The sequence below is a fragment of the Geotrypetes seraphini genome, chromosome 6 (genome assembly GCF_902459505.1).
Source record: "Geotrypetes seraphini chromosome 6, aGeoSer1.1, whole genome shotgun sequence".
Classification (NCBI taxonomy): domain Eukaryota; kingdom Metazoa; phylum Chordata; class Amphibia; order Gymnophiona; family Dermophiidae; genus Geotrypetes; species Geotrypetes seraphini.
Genome location: NC_047089.1, coordinates 216,190,231 through 216,207,630, shown reverse-complemented (window position 1 = coordinate 216,207,630; position 17,400 = coordinate 216,190,231).

Genomic DNA, 17,400 nt, shown 5'->3' with positions numbered 1-17,400 from the left:
GAGAAGTAGATGATGATAGAGAGAGAGGAGAAGGGGAAAGGGGGAAGACATGGTGCACAGTGATGGGGAAGCGAAGAGAGATGGAAGAAATGCTGTTTATGAATAGATGGGAATAGGAGAGAAGAAAACGGGAGGAGATGGCTCACATGGATGGTGGGGAAGGGCAGAGAGAGGGAGGAGATGCACATGGATAGATGGGAAGGGAAGACATGGAAAAGCAGATAGATCTGAGGAAAAAGCAGAAAAATGTATGAAAGTTGAACATTAAAAGTTAACGTCAAAGACGTTTCATCTGCTGTCTATATTTTGCACTGTTCAGGAAGAAATGTATTTCCTTCTATTTCTCTGGTGGACCGCATGCAGAATCTGGCATCTTAAAGGTTCCTTTTTATATATTAGGACCTTTAGTTTGTGGTCCTGTATTTGCATAGGGTTTATCTATGTTCTGCCCGTGTGACCAAGGCCAAGTGTTCTGATAGGAATGAATGTCGTGTCATGACCCCCAAGTAGGAAGATATTTGTTGGCAGTTTGCCAGGGTTTTGGAAGGCCCTGAGCTTGGAGCTGCATCTGGAGGGCCTAGGTGCATATGCGAATGTCGATATAATGACATCACAGGCATGCGAGCATGTGTGTGTCATCATCATGTAGATGTTCACGCATGCACAGAGGCCCTCTAGATGGGGGCCAGAGCTCGGGGGGAAGGAGACATGAGGTTTGTGTGGGGGCGGGGCTGGGAGCAAAATGTTGCATGGCCCCATTATCTGGCAACCCTAAGATAGCACTACTTCTAATGCAGATGTTAATGACAAAGATGACGATAAAGATTGTCCAGTGTTTCAGGCAGATTCCCTTAATGAATACCTGCAGACCCAGCCAGAAGATATCTAGGCCTATTATGAATTAACTCTTTTATCAGATCTATTTCCTGCTAGTGCAGTTACTGAATGCCTTTTTAACTTGGAATGGGACCAGACAGCATGGCCCTTTAAGAGCCGCCAGTTGAGCACAGCCCTTTAAGGGCTGCTCTTTCATCACGGGACTCTTCAGCGTTAGGGAGAGTAAGTGCTGAATCGGGGATTGAGGGGGATTGCTGGATTAGTGGAATGCTGATGGCGGGAGGATGTGAGAGGTAATTGCTCCTCCCCCCACACTGGATCAACATGCTGGATCGGGGGTGTGTGTGGGGAAGTGCTGATGGCAGGGGGGGTAGGGGTGAGGGTAAAGGGAAGCATCACCACTCCACTGGATGGACATGCTGGATTGAGGGGGGTGGGGGCATCTCTCCACGACTGGATCAGGAACCCTGGGTCGTGAACTCTCACAACTGCAACGTCGCCCTTTAAGATCCGCCAGTTCAACTCGGCCATGATAAATAGTCTAGCGATTAAAGAGCGACACTGAACAGTCTGGTGCTGAAAGGGCCACACTGAAATTCAGGCTCTTAAAAGGTGGCGGTGAAAGGACTGTGATGAACTGACGGCTCTTAAATGGCCGCGATATATTGTCCTAGACCAGGGGTCTCAAAGTCCCTCCTTGAGGGCTGCAATCCAGTAGGGTTTTCAGGATTTCCCCAATGAATATGGATTGAAAGCAGTGCATGCACATAGATCTCATGCATATTCATTGGGGAAATCCTGAAAACCCGATTGTGGCCCTCAAGGAGGGACTTTGAGACCCCTGTCCTAGACCAATGGTCTCAAACTCACGGGCTGGGGGGGCCACATGTGGCCCGCCAGGTACTATTTTGAGGTACTATTATCATAATCACAAAATTAAAATAAAACAGTTTCTTGATCATATATCTCTTTAGCTATAAATTACAATATTATTATTAAGACTTAGCCAAAAGGAAAGATTTATAAACTATAAAGAGTTTTCCCTCATTCAAAATTATCATTTCTTTAATAAGACATTAACTGTTTTTTTTTCTGAGGCCCTCCAAGTACCTACAAATCCAAAATGTGGCCCTGCAAACGGTTTGAGTTTGAGACCACTGTCCTAGATCCTTTTTAACTATGCAGGATTAATGACTCACAAGTGCAGTACTAAAAGCAAAGCGGATCGAATTGTATAGCGATAAAGTTAGCAATAGTTGCATTCATTGTACAAATGAATACTTGTACTTTTTACTAGATAATAATTGTTTTACTTAAACCTCAGTACAGTTTCTGATGTGTTCATTACTGTACTTTTACTTAAACATTAAAATGTAAATTTATTTTTACTTTTGCATAAGTACTTTGACCTAGTACTTTAACACTAATGATTAGAGATTGAGCTTGGAAGTATTAATCAACTAGCATATTATACTTAGCACATGCTAACTGGCTAATGCAGAGTTAGTGTGGGAGTGCTTACCACCTCCTAAACTGGAGGTGGTAAGCGCTCATGACATTAGCACATGACCTGCAATAAAATATATTTTTATTTATTCGGTTTTCTATACTGTTTTCCCAGGGGAGCTCAGAACAGTTTACAATTCAGGGATCTCAAAGTCCCTCCTTGAGGGCCACAATCCAGTCGGGTTTTCAGGATTTCCCCAATGAATATGCATGAGATCTATGTGCATGCACTGCTTTCAATGCATATTCATTGGGGAAATCCTGAAAACCTGACTGGATTGCGGCCCTCAAGGAGGGACTTTGAGATCCCTGGTTTACATGAATTTTATTCAGGTACTCAAGCATTTTTGGCTGTCTGTCCTGATGGGCTCACAATCTATCTAATGTACCTGGAGCAATGGAAGGATTAAGTGACTTGCCCAGGGTCACAAGGTGCAGCGTGGGTTTGAACCCCCAACCTCAGGGTGCTGAGGTTGTAGCTTTAACCACTGCGCCACTCTAAAAATCAAAATGTAGCAAAAGTGAGCCAAGTATAGGACAATCAAGCCATTGTGACATCACTGATGAGGTTGGCTTTTAGGCATTGGTGGAATGAGGCATTATGATGTCACAATACCAGCTCTGATTACCAGAGGCTGAAGCTTTCACACTACACTTATTTAATTTTCAATACTGTTCTGAACAGTTTACATGAGTTTATTCAGGTATTCAAGTATTTTTCCCTGTCTGTCCTAGCAGGCTCACAATCTATCTAATGTACCTTGGGCAATTGGGGGGGGGGGGGGGGGAGAGATTAAATGACTTGTCCAGGGTGACAAGGAGCAGCATGGGTTTGAACCTACAACCTCAGGGTGCTGAGGCTGTAGCTTTAATCACTGCACCACACTCTCCCCATGAAAGCCAGGCTACATGTGTGGTAAAATCCAGTTTTATCCCACGTTAAGCCCAGATTCAAGCACATTTTAATAAAATAATAAGAATAATACAGTGGTACCTTGGATTACGAGCATAATCCGTTCCAGGAGCATGCTCGTAATCCAAAATGCTCGTTTATCAAAGCAAAGTTCCCCATAGACAATAGTGGCAACAGCAACGATTGGTTCCAGAACCCGGGGTATGTACCTGTTGGGGCCGGGTGATGCATCGCCGTCTCCTCCGTCTGCCTCCTCCGTCTGTCATGAAGAACAACCCCACAGTGCCGCTTTGGGGAGGGATGCCTTTATTGTGCCAGCTGCCAGAGAACCTGCAGTGCTGCTTCATAGGGATGCCTCCTCCATCCGCCGGCCAGCCCTCCATGTCGGATGCCCCTCGCATGCTGGAGAACCCCCACCCGAGCCCAAGCAGCCGAGTGCTGCCCCACCCGCACGCCGCGCACGACACGCACAATGCCGATGATTGACGCTGTGCGCATCACACGCAACGCGCAGGGGGGACGGCACCCGGCCGCGCAGGCCCAAACAGAGGTCCTCCAACCTGCGGAAGGCACCCGACGTGGAAGGCTGGCCAGAAGACGGAAGAGGAATCCCCCGAAGCAGCGCTTCCTGGACTGTAAGTGCTCGTTTATCGAGGCAGTGCTCGGTTTGCGAGTCAAAAGTTTGCTGAGTGTTTTGCTCATCTTGCAAAACACTCGCAAACCGGGTTACTCGTAAACCGAGGTTCCCCTGTAATTTTATTTTTATATACCGCCAAAGCCATGAAAAGTTTGAGGCGGTTTACAACAAGAAGCGCTGGACAATCAGCAAAGAGGTCAACAATTCAGACATCTATACAATCTATATATATAAAATCGGAGGTATGTATGTGTGTATGTATGTGTGTGTGTATGTGCCGCGATCACGCAAAAATGGCTTGACCGATTTGAACGAAACTTGGTATGCAGATCCCTCACTACCTGGGGTGATATGTTCTGGGGGTCTCGCGGCCCACCTGCACACGTGGGCGGAGCTACAAACATAAAATCCGATTTCACCCATTCATGTCAATGGAAAATATGTAAAAAGCTGCCATTCTCACAGTAATTCAAAAACGGCTTGACCGATTTGAACGAAACTTGGTATGCAGATCCCTCACTACCTGGGGTGATATGTTCTGGGGGTCTCGCGGCCCACCTGCACACGTGGGCGGAGCTACAAACATAAAATCCGATTTCACCCATTCATGTCAATGGAAAAAATGTAAAAAGCTGCCATTCTCACAGTAATTCAAAAACGGCTTGACCGATTTTAACAAAACTTGGTATGCAGATCCCTCACTACCTGGGGTGATATGTTCTGGGGGTCTCGCGGCCCACCTGCACACGTGGGCGGAGCTACAAACAGAAAATCAGATTTCAACCATTCATGTCAATGGAAAAAATGTAAAAAGCTGCCATTCTCACTGTAATTCAAAAACGGCTTGACCGATTTGAACGAAACTTGGTATGCATATCCCTCACTACCTGGGGTGATATGTTCTGGGGGTCTCGCGGCCCACTTGCACACGTGGGCGGAGCTACAAACATAAAATCCGATTTCACCCATTCATGTCAATGGAAAATATGTAAAAAGCTGCCATTCTCAAAGTAATTCAAAAACGGCTTGACCGATTTGAACGAAACTTGGTATACAGATCCCTCATTACCTGGGGTGATATGTTCTGGGGGTCTCGCGGCCCACCTGCACACGTGGGCGGAGCTACAAGCATTAAATCTGATATCACCCATTCATGTCAATGGAAAAAATGTAAAAAGCTGCCATTCTCACTGTAATTCAAAATCGGCTTGACCGATTTGAACGAAACTTGGTATGCAGATCCCTCACTAACTGGGGTGATATGTTCTGGGGGTCTCGCAGCCCACCTGCACACGTGGGCGGGGCTACAAACAGAAAATCAGATTTCACCCATTCATGTCAATGGAAAAAATGTAAAAAGCTGCCATTCTCACTGTAATTCAAGAACGGCTTGACCGATTTGAACGAAACTTGGTATGCAGATCCCTCACTACCTGGGGTGATATGTTCTGGGGGTCTCGCGGCCCATCTGCACACGTGGGCGGAGCTACAAACAGAAAATCAGATTTCACCCATTCATATCAATGGAAAAAATGTAAAAAGCTGCCTTTCTCCCTGTAATTCAAAAACGGCTTGACCGATTTGAACGAAACTTGGTATGCGGATCCCTCACTACCTGGGGTGATATGTTCTGGGGGTCTCGCGGCCCACCTGCACACGTGGGCGGGGCTACAAACAGAAAATCAGATTTCACCCATTCATGTCAATGGAAAAAATGTAAAAAGCTGCCATTCTCACTGTAATTCAAAAACGGCTTGACCGATTTGAACGAAACTTGGTATGCAGATCCCTCACTACCTGGGGTAATATGTTCTGGGGGTCTCGCGGCCCACAACTCTATGTTGCTTGCTCAAGGGTGGGTTCACCCAAGAATTTATATGTTCTTGCTCCAGGAGGTGAAACTAAAATTGTTGTTTATAATCACGTTTTGCGTTAGTTATATTGTATTCATTTTGTCAAATATTTCACATTATAATTTGAATATTGTACTTTTTATTAAGCTGTAAGAAAATAATTTCATTCACCACTATAAAGTATCTTTATTTGAATCCATTTACAGTGTTATTGCTATAATTAAATACCCGTGCAACGCCGGGGCATCAGCTAGTCTATATATATAAAATCGTATGTATGTATGTATGTGTGTGTGTGTGTATGTGCCGCGATCACGCTAAACGGCTTGACCGATTTGAACGAAACTTGGTATGCAGATCCCTCACTTCCTGGGATGATATGTTCTGGGGGTCTCGCGGCCCACCTGCACACGTGGGCGGAGCTACAAACATAAAATCAGATTTCACCCATTCATGTCAATGGAAAAAATGTAAAAAGCTGCCATTCTCACAGTAATTCAAAAACGGCTTGACCGGTTTGAACGAAACTTGGTATGCAGATCCCTCACTACCTGGGGTGATATGTTCTGGGGGTCTCGCGGCCCATCTGCACACATGGGCGGAGCTACAAACAGAAAATCAGATTTCACCCATTCATGTCAAAGGAAAAAATGTAAAAAGCTGCCATTCTCACAGTAATTCAAAAAGGGCTTGACCGATTTGAACGAAACTTGGTATGCAGATCCCTCACTACCTGGGGTGATATGATCTGGGGGTCTCGCGGCCCACCTGCACACATGGGCGGAGCTACAAACAGAATATCAGATTTCACCCATTCATGTCAATGGAAAAAATGTAAAAAGCTGCCATTCTCACAGTTATTCCAACTACCTGGGATGATATGTTCTAGGGTTATCGCGGCCCACCTGCACACGTGGGCGGAGCTACAAACAGAACATCAGATTTCACCCATTCATGTCAATGGAAAAAATGTAAAAAGCTGCCATTCTCACAGTAATTCAAAAACGGCTTGACCGATTTGAACGAAACTTGGTATGCAGATCCCTCACTACCTGGGGTGATATGTTCTGGGTGTTTCGCGGCTCACAACTCTATGTTGGTTGCTCAAGGGTGGTTTCACCCAAGATTTTATATGTTCATGCTCCTGGAGGTGAAACTAAAAATGTTGTTTATAATCAAGTTTTGCGTTAGTTGTATTGTATTCATTTTGTCAAATATTTCACATTATAATTTGAATATATATGTGTGTGTGTATGTATGTATGTTCCAGCATAACTCTTCAATGCATGGACAGATTTCAACCAAACTTAACATACACATTACTTACTATCTGAGGACAAACACTGTGGGGGTGGGAAGGGGGGGATATTAAAAATGATTGAAAATGACAGATTTTAGTATCTACCCCATAGTGTTTTCGGGCTCACAGATGAATACTCAGCATAACTCTGAAACGCATGGAGAGATTTCAACCAAACTTGGTACACATATGACTTACTATCTGGGGAAAAATATTGTGCAGGTGGGACGGGGTAAAATACTGTGGGGGTGGGAAGAGGGTGATATGTTAAAATTATCAAAAGCGACAGATATTAATGTCCAACCCATAGTTTTCGGGCTCGCAGAGATGAATACCGACACTCCCGATGCCGTTTAAGTCTAAGTTCAGCCCCATAAAGAGGGACATTCCTTTGGGACGTGGAGGGTAGGGGGTTGGGACATGTGGGGGGGGGGGTAATGTGGGGGATGGGACATATGGGACATAGGGGGGTGGGACACGTAGGGGGTTGGACATTTTGGGATAAATAAATATCCGGGCAAAGCCAGGTTATCAGCTAGTCTTATATAATGGAAGAAGTAGAAAGCTATATAGTTCATAAGGTTAATAGTTGAATTTGCAGTGCTATAAAATTCTTAAGACCGCAAATATAACTAACCCTGAACTACTGAAAAAGGTTGGAGCTAAATCCAAATCCCTATTTTATAAAATCAGACAGTTGTCTACATTTTCTTTAAAAATAGGCTTTTTGGACATAGACATCCAGTTATAGAATTATTCCTTATGGTGTACATAGACTTTCTATGTTGGAATGGCAATATATGAGTACATATATTTCAAAAACTTTCCAGTTGGTACTTACATCTGCTCTGCATCATGCAGAAGTGTCAGCTAATGGCTCATTTGGACCTGATATTTGAAGGAGTCATTAAAGGAGCAATTGTGCTTATCTCTCTGTGGTTTGAAAGCACTTTCAATATTTTTATTTAAAATGTGTTTTAGAGCTTAGCTCTTTAATAAACTCCCCTCAGATGTGCGTTTTTGCAAAATCCGTTGTATGATACCAGCACTTAACACCTAAAAAGCCCCACTTTTGCTCTGTTTACTCTATTTTTAAACATAGCAATATAAAAAGGTTCATTCCACTATGGTACTTATTTTCAAAAGAGGAAAACATCTCAAAAGTGGCACAAAGCGTTAGACAGGTGTTTTTCCTGCCAAAACATCTAAATTGCAATTTTTGAAAAGGCAGAATTGGGTCATTATTCACCGAGTGCATCCAAACAAGCAAGGGGTTATGTTGGAGGCATGTTTTGGATGGGACTTGGGCATGCTTACAGTCGGGACGTTTTTGTATGATAAGTGGCGTAGCGAGGGTGAGAGGCCCCCGGGGCGGTGATGCCCCTCCCCACCATCTTATCCGCGATGCCACCTCCACGCACTCGTCACTTCCCTTTCCCCGTACCTCTGTAACGTTCCTGGTGTGAGCAGCAACCCTCCTAGGCGCGGATCCAGGAAGTGACATCAGAGGAAGGGCCGATGGCGGCGTGACAGCAGGTTGGAGGGTTGCTGTTCGTGCCAGAAATGTTACAGAGGTACGGGGAAGGGAAGCAACGCACCTGCGTGACAGTGGGGGGAGGCAGGGAAGGAACAGGGGGGCAGAGAGGATGACGGGAGCTTGCACCCTCGCCATGACGGCACCCGGAGTGGACTGCCCCCGCCCCCCTTTACTACGCCGCTGCCTGTGATAATGGAACAGAAAAAAGGTCCAAAGCAGAAAAGAAGTACATTCCCAATATTTAGTGAATTTAGTGCTGACTATCCATGCCTAGCCAGCTATGTTGCATGATAAAGCTGCTTGGGGCCAGTTTCTATAAACAGCACCTAAGCGCGCGTACATTGTAGGTGCCACTCAGCGCTATTGTCAATCAACCGCTACACACTGCTTAGAGAATCCTGCCTCGCAGCATCTAGGCGTGCTTTGGCATCGCTAGATGTCCTAGAGGTAGGCACCTGTATATTAGGTCAGGTTTTACCGGGCCTAATTTACCAGGTGCCTAAGTCAGATGCCTAGCAATATATAGGTCAACCATGCCTATGCTCTGCCTCTAACCACACCTACTTTTCAGGTTGGCAAATATACTATAAATGGTTAGGCTCCGGTAGGTGCCATACTGGCCCCTAAGATGTACAAAATATTGTAAAAAAAAAAAAAAGTGGTTAAGAAAAAATGTAGGCGCTGATAAAGATGCCTACATCACAGCTACGGAGGTGCTTTATGATGTTTAACACCGCTGTAGGCGTGGCTAATGCTGGAACTATAAATATGCTTTATTATGTTTGTAAACTTGTAACCCGTTCTGAGCTCTTCTAGGAGGATGGGATATAAAGCCAAATAAATGAATAAATAAGTGGCATTGGACGTCATAAAGCGCCTCCTTAGCCACGATTCCCATGAAAAGTAGGTGCTGGAAATGTAGGCCTCGAAAACCCTTGGCCTACATTTCTGGCGCTTACTTTTCAGCAATGCCGCTGTTCTACAAATGGTGCCGATGCGTGATTGACACACGATCAGCAGCTGATTTTTAGGCGGCTGCTGTTATTGGCACCATTTGTAGAATCCGGCCCCTGGTTATCTCCTATTGAATATCTGCAGTTAGGCGCTAACATTCTGTTTAACAGGCCAGGAGCCAATCCTGGCTGGTTAAACAGCTTCGAATCTTGGCCTGTATGTTTTAATCTAGACTTATTTTAGTCACGACTGAAACGGTGACCTAACTCAGTGTTTCTCAACTTGGTTCTGGAGTACCCCCCATGCCAGTCAGGTTTTCAAGATATCCACAATGAATACTCATGAAAGAAATTTGCATATAATGGAGGATGTGTATGCCAATCAAGTTTATTTAAATTCAATGTGGATATCCTGAAAACCTGACTGGCAAGGGGGTACTCCAGGACCGAGTTGAGAAACACTGCCCTAACTTACCAGCTGACCACTGGAACGATGAAGGAATGAGCCTCCTTAATCCCCCATGGTCACTAACCTCCTCCCACCTCCTAAAGGCTCTATGACAGCTTCAGATATTATGGCCATTCCTAAGAAAGCAGCAAGCAAGTGGATGAAGTAGCCTAGTGTTTAGTGCAGTGGACAGTAAACAATGGGATCCAGATTCAATTCATACATTGACCCTTTCATTTCAGTAAATATATGCAAGCCCTCCAGGAACCTATAAATATCTCCTATGCCTAAATATATACTTATGTATTTATTGAAAATACTTATATATTACACTTTCTAATCATTCTAGGTGGTTTACAAAGCCAAAGCCAGCATTCAAAAAACTTGCAAGCTTGAGTGCTATTGTAGTGGTGGGCCTTTAGGTACAGTACGAGAGGGTGCTAAAAAGTTCTCGGTCCAACTAACCAAGTTACTAAATTCTGAGCATTATTTTGCCACTGTAGCTGAAAAGAGTTGAGATTGTGATGTCATAGTGCCTCATTCCACCAATAAGAGCCAACCTCATCAGTGATGTCACAATGGCTTCATTGTCCTATGCCTGGCTCACTTTTATTACATATGAGGGGGTGCTAAAAAGTTCTCAGCCCAACCAACCAACTTCCTAAATTCTGAGCATTATTTTGCCACTGTAGCTTATTTTGTTGTGTCAATTTGCAGAAGCAAAGATCATTGATTGAACCATATCCAAGTCAATCGCTTCTTGGTTGGACTGAGAACTTTTCAGCACCCCCTCGCAGGTTTTCTCTGTTCTTGGAAGGCTCACCATACAATACGAAGGGGCTTAGGCAGCATTTGTATCTTTTTGTAATGTCCTCTAGGTCGCCCTTCTGCAGTGCTGGGATGTCTCTGTGGTCAGTTCACTAGGAATGCTGCCAGAGAGATGTCCCTATGTCTTGTTTTACTGTTTTTCACTGGGACTTTTTTATTTTTTAATTGTACTTACAGATGGACACATCTACAGTAGCTCACAGCTATAATCAAATGAGAAAGTTAGATGTTTTCTGGTTTTATTATGGCTGTCAGCTAGATGGTTTTTTGAGAAATTTTTAGCAAAATGTCCCAATTCGGACTTAAGCACCATATAAAAAAATGCCCTTCCACATGTTCCACTAAAATACATGTATTTGTACTGGGGCTTTGCACACATTTTACAAAAGACTCTATATCTAGAAAGCCTTTTGTAAAATACACGGCAAATTGTGATTGTCCGAACTTAGACTTCTCTTTTCCTACTGAGAACATCTCCCTGAATGCCATGAGGTCTGTAGTTTTGGCATCACGTCAGAAATATGAAGAAGGAAACACAGAGGACTATTTCTGACCATTTCCTCCCATCCATCCTTTATAACTTTCCCTGCAGCGGGTAAAGCTGTTTGGTAACATAAAAAGACAGAAGGAATAATTACACGAGGTGAGTTCCCATGACATTTCATTAAGAGCAGCTTTTGTTACTGACTTCGGAGTCTCTGCCCAGGTGAATTAATTGTTCATTTTCTGCAGTTTCCTGCTGATTAGAGTTTATTTTCTTCTCTCCCTTGGGGACTTGAACATATTTTGGAGACTGTATTTTTTTTCTGATCATTATTCTGATTAATGGAGCACCTCTTGCTCAGACACTTGTAATGGGGCATTATGATGCTGCTCCGTGTTGAAACTTCTGAAGTGGATTTAGAGAATTCCTTAGCTTTTCATTCTAGCTCTTACTTTTCTCCTCTATATCCCATGACCTAAATTTATGTGTGAAACTATTAATAGCATTCTCTGCCCTTAACCATCCAAATGCAGTGATTTCTGTCTGTGTCTTAGAGTCCAAGGATGACAGTCACTTAGGGCCTCTTCTATTAAACTGCGCCAGCAGTTTCTAGCGTGGGGAGCCACGCTGAATGGCCTGCGCTGCTCCCGACATTCATAGAGTTCCTATGAGCATCGAGAGCAGCGTGGGCCATTCAGCGCGGCTCTCTGCGCTAAAAACTGTTTAATAGAAAGGGGGTTAGTCATTATAGAAACATAGGTGGGGGGTTGCCCCAGCACACTGAGACCTGAAATTTGACTTCTGAAACAGATCCACACAGCTGAATACAGTTCTGCATTAGCTTTATAGAGCAATGGTCAGACCACACTTGGAATACTGCATCCAACATTGGTCTCCTTACCTAAAGAAGGATATAAAAATACTCGAGAGGGTGCAGAGACGAGCAACAAAGCTAATAAAGGGCATGGAGAACTTGGAACACGAGGAACGACTCAAGAGACTGGGATTGTTCTCCCTCGAGAAGAGGAGACTGCGAGGGGATATGATCGAGACTTTCAAAATACTGAAATGAATCGACAAAATAGAGCAGGAAAAAAAATTATTTACAACGTCTAATGTGACAAGGACAAGAGAACATGGACAGAAGCTAAGGGGGGACAAGTTCAGGACAAATATCAGGAAGTTCTGCTTCACGCAACGAGTGGTGGACACCTGCAATGCTCTCCCAGAAGAGGTAATTGCAGAATTCACTGTTCTAGGATTTAGGGGTAAGTTAAATGTGCATCTCCTTATGAGTGGCAAAAAGTGACATGGGTAAGGGTAAGCAAGACACACATCTCCCTACGAGAAGCTTAGAATGATATGGGGTCTAAAACTATGCCAGGGTACACCTGGTGGGGCATCCGCGTGTACAGATCGCCGGACTTGATGGACCTAGGGTCTGTTCCGGAGATGGCACTTCTTATGTTCTTATGTTCATTAGGCTAAATTTCCAGCAGAGACAGGCAGCCTCCTTCCAATCATTCTGATATTGTAAACCACTTACATTTTTAACCCTGGTTTTATATTTGTGGTATATTAAATAAATTGTCACAAGAAACAGGAGATATTACCTCCACAAATGTGAAAGCAGAAAACAAACAACGAAGGTGACTAATCGATGTTCAATTTCCTTTATTGTTTGAAATGACGCAACACGATTGTGTTTTGGCCCAAAAGAGCCTGCCTCAGGAGTCTGGGAGTCCTGAGAATTTATTTTTGCCGTTTTCCTGCTTTGAGCTGGCGAAAACTCCTTTCCATGTCAGTCAGAGACCTATTTTGTACCCAGGACAATGGAGGATTAAGTGACTTGCCCAGGGACACAAGGAACAGTGCTGGGATTTGTTCCCACAACCTCAAGGTACTGAGGCAGCAGCTCTACCGCTCCTCACTTACCCAAAATGCCTCATTACTATTTGAATGTACTACAGTGTCGGAAGTCCTTTTTCTGCCTTTTACAAAATTATGTCTCTGACATTTCAAGCACAAATATCCATTTGGGCATTTTGAGACGTCTACCTGTTTCGAAACTAAGTTCTATAGACCAACATGGTTGAATGGTACAGGGTCAACATGATTGTTTGAAGGCAGAAATAAAGGTGTGCCAGTGGATGCAGTGTATCTAGATGTCAGAAAGTGTTTAACAAAGTCCTGAATGAAGAACTCCTGAATAAATTTAAAAAAGCCATGTGATAGGAGGCAATGTTCTGTAGTGGGTTGGAAACTGGTTAAAAGAACATAAGAAGTGCTTCTGCTGGGTCAGACCAGAGGTCCATCGTGCCCAGCAGTCCGCTCGCGCAGCAGCCCATCAGGTCCAGGACCTGTGTAGTAGTCCTCTAGCTGTACCCCTCTATCCCCTTTTCCTTCAGAAAATTGTCCAATCCCTTCTTGAACCCTAGTACCGTACTCTGTCCTATCACGCCCTCTGGAAGCGAATTCCAGGTGTCCACCACCCATTGGGTGAAGAAAAACTTCCTAGCATTGGTTTTGAATCTGTCCCCTTTCAACTTTTCCGAATGCCTTCTCGTTCTTGTAGCTTTCGAAAGTTTGAAGAACCTGTCCCTCTCTACTTTCTCTATGCCCTTCATGATCTTGTAAGTCTATATCATATCCCCTCTAATTCTCCTCTTCTCCAGGGAAAAGAGCCCCAGTTTCTCCAGTCTCTCAGTGTATGAAAGGTTTTCCATACCTTTTATCAAACGTGTCGCTCTCCTCTGAACCCTCTCGAGTATCGCCATATCCTTCTTAAGGTACGGCGACCAATATTGGACGCAGTACTCCAGATGCGAACGCACCATCGCCCGATACAACGGCAGGATAACTTCTTTTGTTCTGCTTGTAATACCCTTCTTGATTATACCTAGCATTCTATTCGCTCTCTTAGCGGCCGCTGCGCACTGTGCCAATGGCTTCATTGTCTTATCCACTATTACCCCCAAGTCCCTTTCCTGGGTACTCTCACTCAATAACATCCCTCCCATCGTATAGCTGTACCTCAGGTTTTTGCTTCCTGCATGCAATACTTTACATTTCTCTACATTGAACTTCATCTGCCATCTCGTCGCCCATGCCCCTAGCTTGTTCAGATCCCTTTGTAGTTCTTCGCAGTCCTCTTTAGTCCGAGCACCACTAAATAGTTTGGTGTCGTCTACAAATTTTATTATTTTGCACTTCGTCCCTGTTTCTATGTCATTTATAAATATATTGAATAGTAGCAGTCCAAGCACCTACCCCTGCGGAACACCACTCGTGATCTTCCTCCAGTATGAGTAGTGGCCCTTCACTCCTATCCTCTGCTTCCTACCCGCCAACCAGTTTCTGATCCATCTATGTATGTCTCCTTCCACCCCATGGTTCTTCAGTTTCCGAAGTAGGCGTTCATGGGGTATCTTGTCAAAGGCTTTTTGGAAATCTAATATACGATGTCTATGGGGTCCCCTTTGTCCATCCGTTTGTTAATTCCTTTGAAGAAGTGTAGTAAGTTCGTTAGGCACGATCTCCCCTTGCAGAAGCCATGTTGGCTTGTGATTAGAAGTTTATTTCTTTCAAAATGCTCATCGATGCAGTATTTTATCAGCGCTTCAACCATTTTCCCTGGAACCGAGGTCAGACTCACCGGTCTATAATTCTCCGGGTCACTTCTTGATCCCTTTTTAAAGATGGGCGTAACATTGGCCATCTTCCAATCCTCCGGGATCACTCCTGTTTTCAGGGATAGATTGCAAACTTGCTGTAGTATTCCGCTATTTCCTCCTTTAGTTCTTTCAGTACCCTAGGGTGGATTCCATCCGGGCCTGGCGATTTGTCGGTTTTTAATTTTTCTAACTGCCTACGTACGTCTTCAAGGCTTACTTCCATGGATGTTAATTTATTTGTTTGGTCTCCTTTGAAGATTTGCTCAGGTTCCGGTATGTTGGATGTGTCCTCTTATGTAAATACAGACGAAAAGAACATGTTTAGTCTTTCTGCCACTTCTCTCTTCTCTTTCACCACTCCATTCCTGTCTCCGTCATCCAGCGGCCCCACCTCCTCCCTAGCCGGCTTCTTCCCTTTAACATATCTGAAGAACGGTATGAAATTTTATGCTTCCTTGGCTAGCCTTTCTTCATATTCCATTTTGGCTTTTCTGACCACACGGTGACATTCTTTTTGATACATCCTGTGCTCTTTCCAGTTCTCCTCAGTTTTACCTTTTTTCCATTTCTTGAATGAATTCTTATCACCTATCGCTTTCTTCACTTCTTTGGTTATCCATGCTGGGTCTTTTGTTCGATTCTTTTTGAACCCTTTTCTGAATCTTGGGATATGTTGATTTTGCGCCTCGATCACAGTGTCCTTGAATAAAGACCAGGCTTGTTCTACAGTCTGCCATTTCTTTGAGATGTTTCTGAGTTTCTTCTTTACCATTACTCTCATCGCTTTGTAGTCTCCTTTCCTGAAGTTAAAAGTTGTCGCTATAGTTCTTTTTCCCTTGGGTATTCCTACTTCAACTTTGAACTTGATTATATTGTGATCGCAGTTTCCCAACGGTCCCACTACTTCCACTTCCTTCGCAGGTACCCCTAGCCCATTTAGGATTAGGTCCAGAGTGGCGTTCCCTCTTGTTGGTTCTCTAACAAGTTGATCCATGAAGCAATCCTGCATAGCCTCCAGGAATACGGTCTCTCTGGCGCATTTTGAGCTTTCAAGACTCCAATCTATCCCGGGATAGTTGAAGTCCCCCATAATAATCGTGTTACCGCTTTTGCATTCTCTCTTCATTTCGGCTTCCATTTATTTATCAATAGCTTCGGTTTGTCCAGGTGGGCGATGGTACAGGCCCATCTTTATCTCGGAACCTTTCCTTCCCGGTTTTTTAACCCATAGCGATTCCAACCGTAGCGATTCCAATTTGTTGGTCATCTCTGCTATGTCCACTCTGGTCAAGTGTATGCTTTCTTTTATGTATAGGAAAAGATAGATGTAGAGTAATTCTTCCTTTAAGATAGCTATTTTCCTATGCCAAGGATCACAGGTTTCAGACTGACTTGTGTCTGATACCTATTAACACTGGAAATAAAAAGAGCTAACGTTTTGTAGTTTTCTCCGTGCCCTTTCAGGTTAGACTCAAATTTAGCAGGGTTCTTTTTTAGGTGACTCAGTCAGTCTTTTAGTATTGTTGTTTTGGTAGTTAATTCTGTCATAGAGTCTCTAGCAGGGACTCATAGGACTTGAATACTAGACTAGAGCAAGACAAGAGCTATGATTGCTCAAAGTAAGTCTTAATATCATTCTACCTCCAAGAAGTACATCCAGTTATACACCAAAAAGATCTTTTTAAAAAAAATATCTTTATTCATTTTAAAGTGCAACATATTATACATACATTTTATACTTTAACAGCACTTAAATTCTATCAAATTATATTTTATGACAAATACATATATCATTCACCCCCTTTCTACAAATCTAACAATTGCACTCAAATTAAAAATATCTCCCCACACACACTGGACATGTATGATCAAAGGGCAAAATCACCAATCACTCCTTACAGAATTTTGTCAATGGCTCCCAAACATCCATAAATTTCCAATAATGTCCCTGTTGTATGAACATAAGAAAATAAGAACATAAGAAGTGCAGCTACTGGATCAGGTCAGTGGTCCATCATGCCCAGCAGTCCGCTCATGTGGCAACCCTTTTGGTCAAAGACCAGTGCCCTAACTGAGACTAGCCTTACCAGCGTACGCCCTTGTTCAGTAGGAACTTGTCTAACTTTGACTTGAATCCATGAAGGGTGTTTTCCCCTATTACAGCCTCCGGGAGAGCATTCCAGTTTTCCACTACTCTCTGGGTGAAGAAGAACTTCCTTACGTTTGTACAGAATCTATCCCCTTTCAACTTTAAAGAGTGCCCTCTCGTTCTCCCTATCTTGGAGAGGGTGAATAACCTGTCCTTATCTACTAAGTCTATCCCCTTAATTGCCTTGAATGTTTCAATCATGTCCCCTCTCAATCTCCTCTGTTCGAGGGAGAAGAGGCCCAGTTTCTCTAATCTTTCGCTGTATGGCAGCTCCTCCAACC